Raw genomic sequence first — 12,508 nt, 5'->3', positions numbered from 1 at the left:
ATTTTTCAGACCTAAGCATGTCAATTCCTGCTGCGGAAAGTGGACTGAGTTGCTGCGTTTTTCAAAGGTGATGTCACCATCCCCCAACATTGTGAAAAATGCAGCAAATTACGCATCATTTTCTGCAGTAAAAAATGCAGGAAATATTGCGTTTTTTTTCTGCAGCGGAACATCTGCTACTTTCAATGGAATTGCTGCACAAATTTTCTGCAGCAATTCCGTTGTGTGGACAAGTCCTTAGGTGCGGATTTTACCTGCGGTTTTGATGCAGATTTTCTGCACCAAATTCCTCAACGTGTGCGTGTAGCCTTGCAGATTTTGCTAGGGATTTGCAGCAACCCTTTGCATTGTAAGGGTATGTTCACACTGCCTATTTTCAGCCGTAAACAACCCGAAAAACTGCTAAAAATACGGAGGCTGGACGCCCCCAAACATCTGCTGATATATTTCAATGGGAAAAAAGGTGTTTCGTTCCAACGGGGCATTTTTTTACGCTGGCCCTTGTGAAAACAGCGCGTAAAAAAACACCCCGTAAAAAAGAAGTGCATGTCCCGTCTTGAACCGTTTTTGGAGCGGTTTTTCATTGTCTCAATAGAAAAACAGCTTCGAAAACGGCTGTAAAGAACGCATTAAAAAATGCTTGATGCATAAAAAACGGCTGAAAATCAGGGGCTGTTTTCCCTTGAAAAGCTCCGTATTTTACGGCTGTTTTTTGTTTGCTGTGTGACCTTACCCTAAAGGGTAAAATAGGTTCCAATTCTGCAACAAAATAGGCATGATGAGGATTTAATAATCAGCAGCACGTTCTAATTTTTTCTGCTGCATGTGCATGGGGTTTTGAAAATGAGTTATGGCTTATTCAGACGAACGTGTTAAATGTCAGCGTGACGGCCGTTGTTTTAACGGCCGTCACATGGTTGCATGTATTTCGATGGGGCTATTTACATGTACCGTGTAAGGGGCCGTGAAAAAATAGTACATGTCCCTTTTATGTATGTTTTTACAGATCCCTCAATAGACTCAAGTCTATGAGGGATCCGTGACAATGGGTCCCATACCGGTGCAAATTGGCAGTGAAATACGGCCATTCCGCAGACGTTCGTGAACATTTGTAGTGAATTTTCAGTGCGCAATCCGCACAAGAAATAGACAAATCCGCCACTTCTGAAGTGGCCTTGTTGAAACGTCCGTGTTCGGTCCGTTTTATATGGACCGTGTATCGGCAGTATTTCCCGGAACGACCAGAGTTCAGGGAGCCGAGCTCCTAGCAACATAGTTATCTATGACGCTAGGAGTCCCTGTCTCTCGGCAGGAATATTGTCCCCAGTCCTGTACTGAAAACATGATTACAGTACGGGACAGTTTTCCCGCGGAGAGACAGGGACACCTGGCGTCATACATAACTATGTTGCTAGGAGCCCGGCTCCCTGAACTGTGGTCGGTCCGGGAAATATGGCCAATACACGGTCCATATAAAACGGACCGAGCACGGCCGTCTGAATAAGGCCTTAGTCTATTTACACAGTGGTCAAATCAAATTTTTTTGCAAAATGGCAACAAAAACTTGATTTTACCGCACTTTGACTATAGCCTAACAGCACTGTTTTGCCATGTTTTGTACCCTTTTTTTAATGCAGTTTTCGTAATCGCGGCACAAATCATGCGGTTTTGCCGCAATTTTTTAATAATGAAGTGGGATCAGGAGGAATGGGAAGCGGGATGGAGAGAGGGGGACACTCACCAGCCTGGAGGTCCAGTCCGCGGTGTAGATATGGAGCTGGCGGGGGGCGGGATCTCCACACGGAGCTTCTACATGCTGCTTCTTCCCCTACTGTAAGTCCTCAGAGGGCCCCAACGCTAGTTACTTCAGAGTAAGGAAGGGGCCCTATTACATTGCAGGGTCCGTTCCTTTCTCCAAGTGACTAACACTGGGGTCCCAATGTGTAAAGTTGCTGAGAAGCAACGGGCCTCTATTTTTCATCATTCTGGCCAGGCCCCTGACGGCAGTACGGCCCTGTTCAGGACGGGAGGCCTCGCAGCAATTCATTAATAAGGTGAGAGGCCAATGAGTTTACTATTGTGATACCACCATAAATAGGGAAACCGCCGCTTATCTTCTATCAATCACATTATCTCACCCGTCCAGTATGATGAAGACACTAACATAATGACCAGCCTATTTTAAACCTTAATGACCAAGCCATTTTTTACGTTTTCCATCGTCTCATTCCAAGAGCTATAACTTTTTTATTTTTGTATCGACATAGCTGTATAAGGTCTTGTTTTTTGCGGGACAAGTTGTATTTTTTAATAGCACCATTTTGAGGTACATATTATTTATTGATTAACTTTTATTAACTTTTTTTTGGGGGGGGGGGAATAGAAAGAAAACGTAAATTTTGCCACTTTTTCGCGTCCTAAATCTACGCCGTTTACTAAGTGGTATAAATAACACTAACTTTATTCAGCGGGTTGTTATGATTGCAACTATACCAAATTTGTATAGTTTTTGTATGTTTTACTACTTTTACACAGTAAAAACGATTTTTGTTTAAAAATTATTTGTTTTTGTGTCTCGATATTTGAAGAGCCATAACTTTTTTTTATTGTTCCGCCAATGCAGTTGTATGGGGGATTTTTTTTTGTGGGACGACTTGTAGTTTTTATTGGTACCTCTTTGGAGTAGGTGCGACTTCTTGATCACTTTTTATCACATTTTTTTAAAGTCAGGATTCACAGAAAACAGCAATTTCTCCATAGTTTTTGATTTAATTTTTTACGCCGTTCACCGTGCGGGTTAAATAATGTAATAGATTTATAGTCGGGGTCGTTATGGACGCGGCGATACTAAATATGCGTAACTTTTTTACTTTATTTGGGTTTTTTTAATGCTAATGCAGTTTGTAAGCGGAAAAAATTGGTTTTTTTAATTTTTATTTTTTTTATTAACGTTATTAAACTTTTATTTTACTTTTTTTACTAGTCCCACTAGGCGACTTTAATATACAATCATCCGATCGCTATAATAATACACTGCAATACTTTTGTATTGCAGTGTATTACTTCCTGTCCTTTTTTAAACGGACAGGCATCTGCTAGGACATGCCTCTGGCATGATCTAGCAGGCATTCGCTACAGGCAGACCCGGCTGCCATCGGAGACACAGACACTCAGCGATCTTATCGCTCCCTCCCTCTCTCCCTCTCCCTCCCTCTCTCCAAAACCACTCAGATGCGGTGCACGCTATTGAGCACCTCATCTGAAGGGTTAAACAGGTGAGATCAGGGAGATTTGACAGTTCCCTGCTCTGTTTATTTATCCTGATGCAGCGCTGTAAAAAGGATTATGCATCAGAATAGAGCCCATTAGTGGCCGCCGTGAAAAGGCGTATTTGCGGTCACTAATGGGTTTAAAACGTAGATACTGGGTTAATCTTTATTTTTACAATTAACTCACTGACCGGAATAAAAACACAAAGTGCTGACGTTTCAAAGAAACCAAATCAGGTCATAAATCTGTCATGCCATACAGAAAAACTGAGTACAATAGCTTTATGTATATGTATGTATGTATGTATGTGTATATATATATATCTATATATATCTATGTATCTATGTAACAATTTTATTTAACATGAAGGTTAGACAGACAATTAAAAATGGTATCAAATCCTAGAAGACTATACAAGTTCACATGTATATGTCAGGATAAGGAAACCTATGCGTTAGACAAGGTATACTATAATCTCTAGTTTAAGGTATAGGTGATGCAGAGTTCCAAGAATGGTGGCACCCTATCTCACATATACCCGCTGAGGAAGCACTGATTGTGAAACACGCGTTGGGGTTCAACACACGTCATGCAGGCTGCTAGGACCAGTGAGATGGGTAAGGTGTTGCTTTTTAATGGACACTAGTGGCATTCCCTTCTATGATATGGACTGATTTGTCCAGACTTTATGCACTTGCACTTTTTGATAGGGTGCCACCATTCTTGGAACTCTGCATCCCCTATACCTTAAACTAGAGATTATAGTATACCTTGTCTAAAGCATAGGTTTCCTTATCCTGACCTGTACATGTGAACTTGTATAGTCTTCTAGGATTTGATACCATTTTTAATTGTCTGTCTAACCTTCATGTTAAATAAAATAGTTATATATATATATATATATATATATATATATATATATATATATTGTACTCCGCTTTTCTGTATGCCATGTCCGCCTATGTGAAAGAGAACTTGGAGAGGGGCTTCATACGGAAGTCTTCCTCCAGGAGCCGGGTGGTTCTTTGTCAAAAAGGATGGCCCCCTGCGTCCTTGTATTGACTACCTGGGTCTCAACCAGATCACGGTGAAAAATAAGTATCCGTTGCCACTGATCTCAGAACTGTTTGATCGTATACGTGGTGCCAAGATTTTTTCCAAACTAGACCTGCGTGGGGCTTACAACCTAGTCCGGATTCGCCGGGGTGACAAATGGAAGACTACATTTAACACCCGTGATGGACACTATGAATATCTAGTAATGCCCTTCGGCCTCTGTAATGCTTCCGCGGTCTTCCAGGAGTTCGTTAATGACATTTTGTGTATTGGTCTATCTTGATGACATCTTCATTTTTTTTTTCTCCAGATCGTATGACGCATCAGAGACATGTCCGTCAAGTTTTGGTGCGGTTAAGGGAGAATCGTCTGTACGCCAAGTTGGAGAAGTGCGTGTTTGAGAAAGATGTTCTACCCTTCCTGGGCTACATTATCTCGAATAGAGGTCTCAAGATGGATCCTGAAAAGGTAAAGTCTGTCCTGGAGTGGCCACGCCCTAGAGGCTTGAGGGCCACACATCGCTTTCTGGGTTTGGCTAATTTTTACAGACAGTTTATTCCAAACTTCTCACTGACATCTCCTATCTCTAACCTCACTAAGAAGGGTATGAACGCCAAGGTGTGGACTCCCGAGACAGAGTCCGCATTCAGTAGCGTGATGAGTGCCTTCACGTCAGCCTCTATCCTCCATCATCCAGATGTTTCTCTACAGTTCTCGTTGGAGGTGGACGCATCCTCTGTCGGTGCTGGTGCACTCCTATTCCAGAGAGGTCCCAAGGGCAAGTCAATGGTATGTGGATATTTCTCTAAGCTCTTCACTTCCGTTGAACGCAACTACTCGATTGAGGACCGGGAGTTACTGGCCATCAAATTGGCTCTGGAGGAGTGGAGATATCTACTAGAGGGCTGTAATGTCGGGGTAGGGAAACAGACAAGTGAGCCCTAATCTACCCGCCACTCAGTCCCTGCCTACTTGCAACGACCCGCCCTAGGCGACGGGGTACAACTGGGCGACGGTCCCTACACTCAATAGGTGCACGACAGACAGACAAGGGTACAAAGAAGCCAGGGAAATGGGGAAGTTGCCCAAGCGAGGTGAACGAGCCGAGTCAAACCAGGAGATGAGCGAGGTACAAAAACGCAGAGCAGAAGAGTGGTCAGAAAAGCCAAGGTCAATCACAAGCATAGGATCGGTAGTTCAAGAAGCTGCAGCAGGGCCAGGAAACCAACAGAGAAGAATCACAAGCAAAGGAGGAACAGGAAAGGCAGGTATAAATAGCCAGAGGGCGGGAGCTATCTCCGTCTGGCCAGGCTGTGATAGGCTCTCCCACTCCTGAGCCTGCCATCCTGGGTGGTGGAAGATGGAGTCAGTCTCACAGACATAGAAGCAGGTGCAGACTGATTACCTATGGGCGTCGACACAGAAGTTGTCTGCCAGATCCTTTACAAGGGCGCAGCTCATTCCATCCTGATTTTTACGGACCACAAGAACCTCACCTATCTTAAGACGGCCCAAAGGCTGAATCTTCGTCAGGCCGAGTGGTCGCTGTTCTTTACCACGTTCCAGTTTGAGCTCCATTATCGCCCGGCCGACAAGAATGTGAGGGCCGATGCCTTGTCCAGGGCTTTCGAGACAGAGGACACCATGGAAATTAGACAGAACATTATTGATCCGTCTTGCATTGTCTCTGTCAATTCCCTGCAAGTTGGGGACATTCCTCCACGGAGGACTTTTGTGCACTGGGGACACTCTTCTAGACTGGCAGGTCACGCGGTGACCCGTAAGACCTGGGATCTGATTGCCCGTCATTTCTGGTGGCCCACGCTGCCCAAGGACATTATGGACTTTGTTTCTTCCTGCTCAGTGTGTGCAGCTAACAAGGTCGCTCACTCCAGACCTGCTGGCCTGCTCCAGCCAATGCCTGTGCCCAATGTTCCCTGGCAGCATATAGCTATGGACTTTATCACTGACCTGCCTCTCTCTGCTGGATGCAGTGCTGTCTGGGTGGTGGTGGATCGATTTTCGAAGATGGCCCACTTCGTTCCTCTGACCGGTCTTCCTTCTGCTCCTCAACTGGCCAAGCTTTTCATCCAACACATCTTCCGCCTGCACGGCTTGCCGCAGCATAATGTGTCTGATCGGGGGGTTCAATTCACCGTGAAGTTCTGGAGATCCCTCTGTGGACTCCTAGGTGTAAAGTTGGACATTTCCTCGGACTACCATCCTCAGTCCAATTGTCAGGTCGAGAAGATCAATCAGATCTTGGAGAACTACTTACGCCACTTCATATCCAAGCAGCATGATGACTGGGTGCAGTTGCGCCCGTGGGCTGAATTCTCATACAATAATTACACCAGCGAGTCCACAAGGAATACACCGTTCTTTATGGTCTATGGCCAACACCCACAAATTCCTCTCCCGGTGCCTGATACGTCCGAGGTACCAGCTGCCGACATGGCTTTTAGGGACTTTCTGCAGATCTGGCAGCAGACTCGATCCTCCATCCTGATGGCGGTCGACCGCATGAAACGGAAGGCGGACACAAGGAGAAGAGAAACTCCTCAATTTCTTCCTGGCACGAAGGTCTGGCTGTCCTCCAGGAATATTCGACTGAGGGTGCCATCATACAAATTTGCTCCCAGGTTCCTCGGACTCTTCGAGATCCTGCAGCAGATCAACCCTGTCGCCTACAAGCTTCGGCTGCTTCCTACCCTCAGGATCCTCAACTCCTTCCATGTCTCTGTCCTGGAACCGGTGGTTCTGAACCGCTTTACCAAGACTCCTAGCCCTGCGGTTGCCTCCAGCAGTCCTTCAGACACATTCGGGGTTAACGAGATCTTGGACACCAAGAAAGTGAGAGGAAAAACTTTTTATTTGGTGGATTGGAGGGGGTTTGGTCCCTAGGGGGGTCCTGGGAGCCAGAGGAGAACCTCATTGCTCCTACCCTTCTGTAGAAGTTTCTCTCTCGCTCTGGCCCCAAGAAGAGGGGGATACTGTCATGGCCATAGGCCGTCAGGTTCACTCACCTCCTGACGGCCACAGCCATGGGTCGGCGGGCGCTGGCCCCAGTCTCCTCAGGAGACGCCAGCGCTCAATTCCACTCAATTCCTCAGCTGGGTCCTGCTCGTGCCCGCTCTTAAAGGGGCAGCACGCACCAGACTTTAATGTGTAATCAGCCAATGAGTGCCCTGGACTGTAAGAAGGGCCCAGTCCCATTCTTCCAGGCCTGAGCATTGTTTGTCATATCCTAGTTTGTCTAAGCAAATGGTCTCCTAGTGTTTTCCAGTTTGCAGTGTTTCCTGTTCCTGTATCCCGTGCTATCCTGGTCAAGTGCCATGCTGAGTTGTAGTCGTGCTGTGCTGTATATCACACCTGTCCTGCTATACCACGCCTGTCGTCTGCCTGCTGCCTAGTCCCAGCCGAGGCTGCCTTGTTACTGGCCGAGCTGCCACAGGTACCCTATATGAACTATAGACTGTGACCTGCGCCCTGTTGGCCAGCTGCCATACTGCCAAGGTGGTATGGCCCAGTTGGTCCACGGACCCTACGTGACAATCATGGAGGAATCTTTTGACAGATGTTATGGCCGGAGCGAACATACCACATGTGCAAACTGAGCACAGTACATTGCATGTGAGGGGCTGAGACAGTGGCTCGCAGTTACTAGCGTATCGTTGGAGAGATACAACGTGGTGTGCAATGATAAACTATTGGAGAGCATAGGGCCCATATACCCCTCTTGCACAGGGGCTCTCCACCGTCTGTGTCCACTCCTGATTATGACCAGGAAGAAATAACCTTTTAGGATAGGTAATTATGTGGGACCTCTTCCAGAGGTTCAGAGGTAAACGAGCATAAACCTTTTAGGACTACAGCAAAGTCCCATTTTTCCACAGGTCCGAGGCTGGTAGGTCTCGTTTTTTAAGACCATTTCAGGAACCTATTCACCAAGAGCTGTTGTGTCAAGGATCTTACGCAAAAAGGTGGACCTGGACTAAATTTGGACCTTTCAGGTGGATAGAATCCTTTTTTGAATCGCTGCAGGAAATGTAGGATGTTGTTAAACCACGAGTTGGAGCTATCGATTCCTTGAGTAGAATACCAAGCCGAAAAGATCAGGATTTTATAAATTCATTGGAGAGCCCTTTAGAATATAAAAGGGGCTGGTCAACTTTGAGACTTTTCGGGTCCTGACAGAGTTGAGTGCTCTGAAATGCCAAGTTCTGCACTGGGTAAGTCTTCAGTTACAACCTCGACTCATCTGAATGAGTTGGAAATACCATGACCTCTGTGGCCAGAATGGTATGATGGCTTTTTTTACCGTGGCATGTTTTTTTCCTAACTTTAATACCCTGGGTATCAAGGAAACCAGAGGGAAAGGAAAATGTAGGCCAGCCTGAACCTCCTATGGATGGACAGGGAATCCACTGCAAAAGGGATTGTTACCCTTAGGCCGGATTCCCACGAGCGCGTGCTTTTTGCGCACGCAGAAAACGTGGCGTTTTGCCTGCGCAAAAGGCACTTAACAGCTCCGTGTGGCCTCAGCATATGATGTGCGGCTGCGTGCTTTTCGCGCAGCCGGCATCATTATGACACTCCGTATGGATGTTTGTAAACAGAAAAGCACGTGGTGCTTTTCACAGCTGTTGCGCGAATCACGCTGTTCGCACGGAAGTGCTTCCGTGTGGCATGCGTGGTTTTCACGCACCCATTGACTTCGATGGGTGCGTAATGCGCAAAAAACGCTCAAAGAACGGACATGTCGTGACTTTTACGCAGCGGACAAACGCTGTGTAAAAATCACGCACATGTCTGCACGGCCCCATAGACTAATATAGGTCCGCGCGACGCGCGTGAAAATCACGCGCTTTGCACGGACGTATATCCCGTTCGTCTGAATAAGCCCTTAAAAAGAGATTTTTTTCACCTTGGTGCTGAACCTATTCATCATGAGATCGTTCTCTGGCACTCCCCACATCCTGATGATCTGCTTAAAGATCTCCAGATTCAGTGAAATTTCTCCTGGGACTGACTGCTAGACTTCGTCTCAACTCTGTCCATGTCAAGATCTTTTCCACTTCCTTAAGAAGGGGTTCTGATCGGGTGCCACAGGACGCTATCTCGGACTGCCTAGTGGGAGGAAAAGGTTAATGTGCATTAGTACAACAACAAGCTAAAACATTCAATAGTAGGCTGCAAGCAGCAGCTTCACGGATTCTATTGGATTAAGAAATACCCTTTGTACATTTCCCAGTTCAATCTAAGAAGTCCAGCGTAACATATGAAAACAAAAACATACTGCAAAGCAAACGAGCAGAGAAAACCCTCTGTCCAAGTCCACACAGGCCATAAAAAAACACAAGGTAGGAGGGGCTAGACATCCTTTTGTAGGGAGGGGGCTGTAATTAATTGTCACGGTATGTGGACCCACTGGGCCGTACCCCCGTAGCGGGATAGCAGCTGGCCAAACAGTGTACCAAGTCAATGTCTATATAGTCCAAGCACATGGGTACCTGTAGCAGTTCAGACAGTAGTAACGGCTAAGCTCATATGGGACCCTGGCAGCAGACACCAGGCGTGGTGAAACACAGCATGCGTGACCGATGGCACAACACGACTCCAACTTTCTAAAGCACTGGAACAATGGCAGCAGGGGATACAGGATAAAGGCAGTAGGGGATACAGGACACAGGCAGTAGGGGATACAGGACACAGGCAGCAGGGGATACAGGACACAGGCAGCAGGGGATACAGGACACAGGCAGCAGGGGATACAGGACACAGGCAGCAGGGGATACAGGACACAGGCAGCAGGGGATACAGGACACAGGCAGCAGGGGATGCAGGCAGCAGGGGATGCAGGCAGCAGGGGATACAGGCAGCAGGGGATACAGGATACAGGCAGCAGGGGATACAGGCAGCAGGGGATACAGGATACAGGCAGCAGGGGATACAGAATACAGTATTTCACTGTTTTTAATGATATTATGTTTGTGCTCCCACAAAGAATTTTGGAATTTACAATTCACTGATTGTGACTAATGAGTAAAACGTAAATTTTATTGAATAACTCGCTAAAATCAGGGGTATAATCACCACTGTGAAAAGAGCCCACCGTGCTGGGTTAAAAATTTATTAAATATACTTCATTAACTGATTCATTTGTGAAACCTCCTAGAATGAGTATGTTTGAGTATATGGGATCAAAAAGCGTTTAACCATTGGTGTTTCAGCGAAATGGAACCCTGCACAACACCGGAGTCTGCAGTTACCGCTCCTATGAACCCCAGTGCTGGTGTCACCCAACAATAGCGCTGTCCCCTTCGCTAAAAATCCCCTCTCATATCTGACCCTACGCGTTTCTATATATTCATTTCATCAGGGTCACCATTTCTCTCCTCTCTATCTCCTGACAGATACATAGTGATATATTCTGCAGATTATTACACCACTGACGTCTCTGGAGATCTGCAGAACATTGCTCTGTCCTCTCTACCCCCTGACAGATACATAGTGATATATTCTGCAGATTATTACACCACTGACCTCTCGAGATCTGCAGAATATTGCTCCTCTACCTCCTGACAGATACATAGTGATATATTTTGCAGATTATTACACCTATGACTTTTCCCACACCTTTATGATCCCTGTAGATAAAAGGCTCCCTGGATAAATTCCCCAATATATATATGAAAACACAAAAAATTGTAAAGAAAATATATGTTTATTCCAGAATCCAGTAGAATTGCTGTGCGGTTTTCTCCGGCCCTTTAACATGTGATGGATGATCTGTGACAAGAGGAAGAGGGTCCTTCTTCCCACGTAAATATGGCCGCCAGTCCACCCTTATATAGCTCAGTCCTGGATCATAAGAGTGTAAAACATTTTTTCTATTTTTTCAGAGTTGTATCCTAGAAAAGAAAAAATAAATTCTGAATTAGGCCAAAAATTCACAAAACCTTCACCACAAGGAGATGAAGACGTAGACTTACCGGATCTCGCTTCTGTTCTGCACGTCACTGGTTCTCAGCGCTTGGGGAGTCTTCATGGCAATTTCAGATGGTTTAGATGGTAAAGACCACCATGTTGGGGGTGACAAAAAATGGTGAATGGGCCCCGAGTGACAGATGGAACTGAATAGGCCTATTTCTCTCCCGGGGGTTTGGGCCCTTGATGGTAAATGGGCCCAGAGCGACAGATGGAACTGAACAGGCCTCTTTCTCTTCTGGGAGTTCGGGGCCCTGATGGTAAATGCAAGAAGTGTAGAGAAATAGAATCTTCCCACATTCTAGATGACATCACAAGAAGCGTATCTCCGTGAACCGGTGGCCATATAATACGTAATACGGTACAAGAATACAGACATTAGGGTCACACTACACCCTCTGGGGAAGTTTCTATCATCAAAGAATTCTCAAATCAATGTGGTCAATTCCACTGGCTTTCTTAAACGTAATCGCACCCATAAAACGTACAACACGGGCATTTACATATACAGGAAAAATGTAACAAAACCATTTTTTTCATAAAGGGGTTTTATTTTGTAAAAGTGGGAAAAAAATACACATATATGGTATCGTAACGACCCGAGCAATAAAGTTAACACATTATTTAAACAGCATGGTGAAGACAGTAAAAAAAAATAAAAAAACACTGCAAGTTTTTTTTTTTTTACCCCCCCACAAAAAATATAATAAAAGTTAATTAGTATGTCATATGTACCCAAAAATAGTGCCATTAAAGTAAAATGACTCGTCTGGCAAAAAAATAAGCCCTTATACAGGGATATTGACAGAACAATACAAAAATTACGCCACTTGGAAAGCGGAGATGCAAAAACTAATTATTTTTGTTAAAAAATATTTTTAATTTGCAACTAAAATTTATATTCACCCAACCCGGTGAATTGCACAACAAGCAGAGCAGATGAGGCCTCTTTTAGCCTTTAAGGTTAACGGCCAGGAGCGGCGGCGTGATGCAGTGATTGAAAGTCTGTATCCTACAAAACAGAGACCGGCAAGGTCTCTGTCATAGATTTCAACTAGATCCGCGTCCTGATAGGGTTTATACGGCCTAAGTCGACAAAGTCAATAGCGAGTGCAGCATCTAAGTGGTTGACAGAGGGAGGGAGCTTCTTCTGTACGATAGCAGGCGATCGCGGGGGTGCCAATGGTTGCTA

General features: G+C 45.5%; 1 long non-coding RNA gene across 1 annotated transcript; it reads right to left on the bottom strand.

Annotated features, from left to right (window-relative positions):
• Nucleotides 1-11,034: 11,034 nt before the first annotated feature.
• LOC142723840 (uncharacterized) lies at nt 11,035-11,546 on the bottom strand. The gene is made up of 2 exons (XR_012875707.1): nt 11,322-11,546; nt 11,035-11,240 (listed from the first exon to the last, which is right to left on the bottom strand). It is a non-coding gene; the product is annotated as an uncharacterized LOC142723840 (long non-coding RNA).
• Nucleotides 11,547-12,508: the final 962 nt, after the last annotated feature.

This window comes from Rhinoderma darwinii, unplaced genomic scaffold (assembly GCF_050947455.1).
Source record: "Rhinoderma darwinii isolate aRhiDar2 unplaced genomic scaffold, aRhiDar2.hap1 Scaffold_556, whole genome shotgun sequence".
NCBI lineage: Eukaryota > Metazoa > Chordata > Amphibia > Anura > Rhinodermatidae > Rhinoderma > Rhinoderma darwinii.
This window is presented reverse-complemented; position numbering and strand designations above follow the sequence as displayed.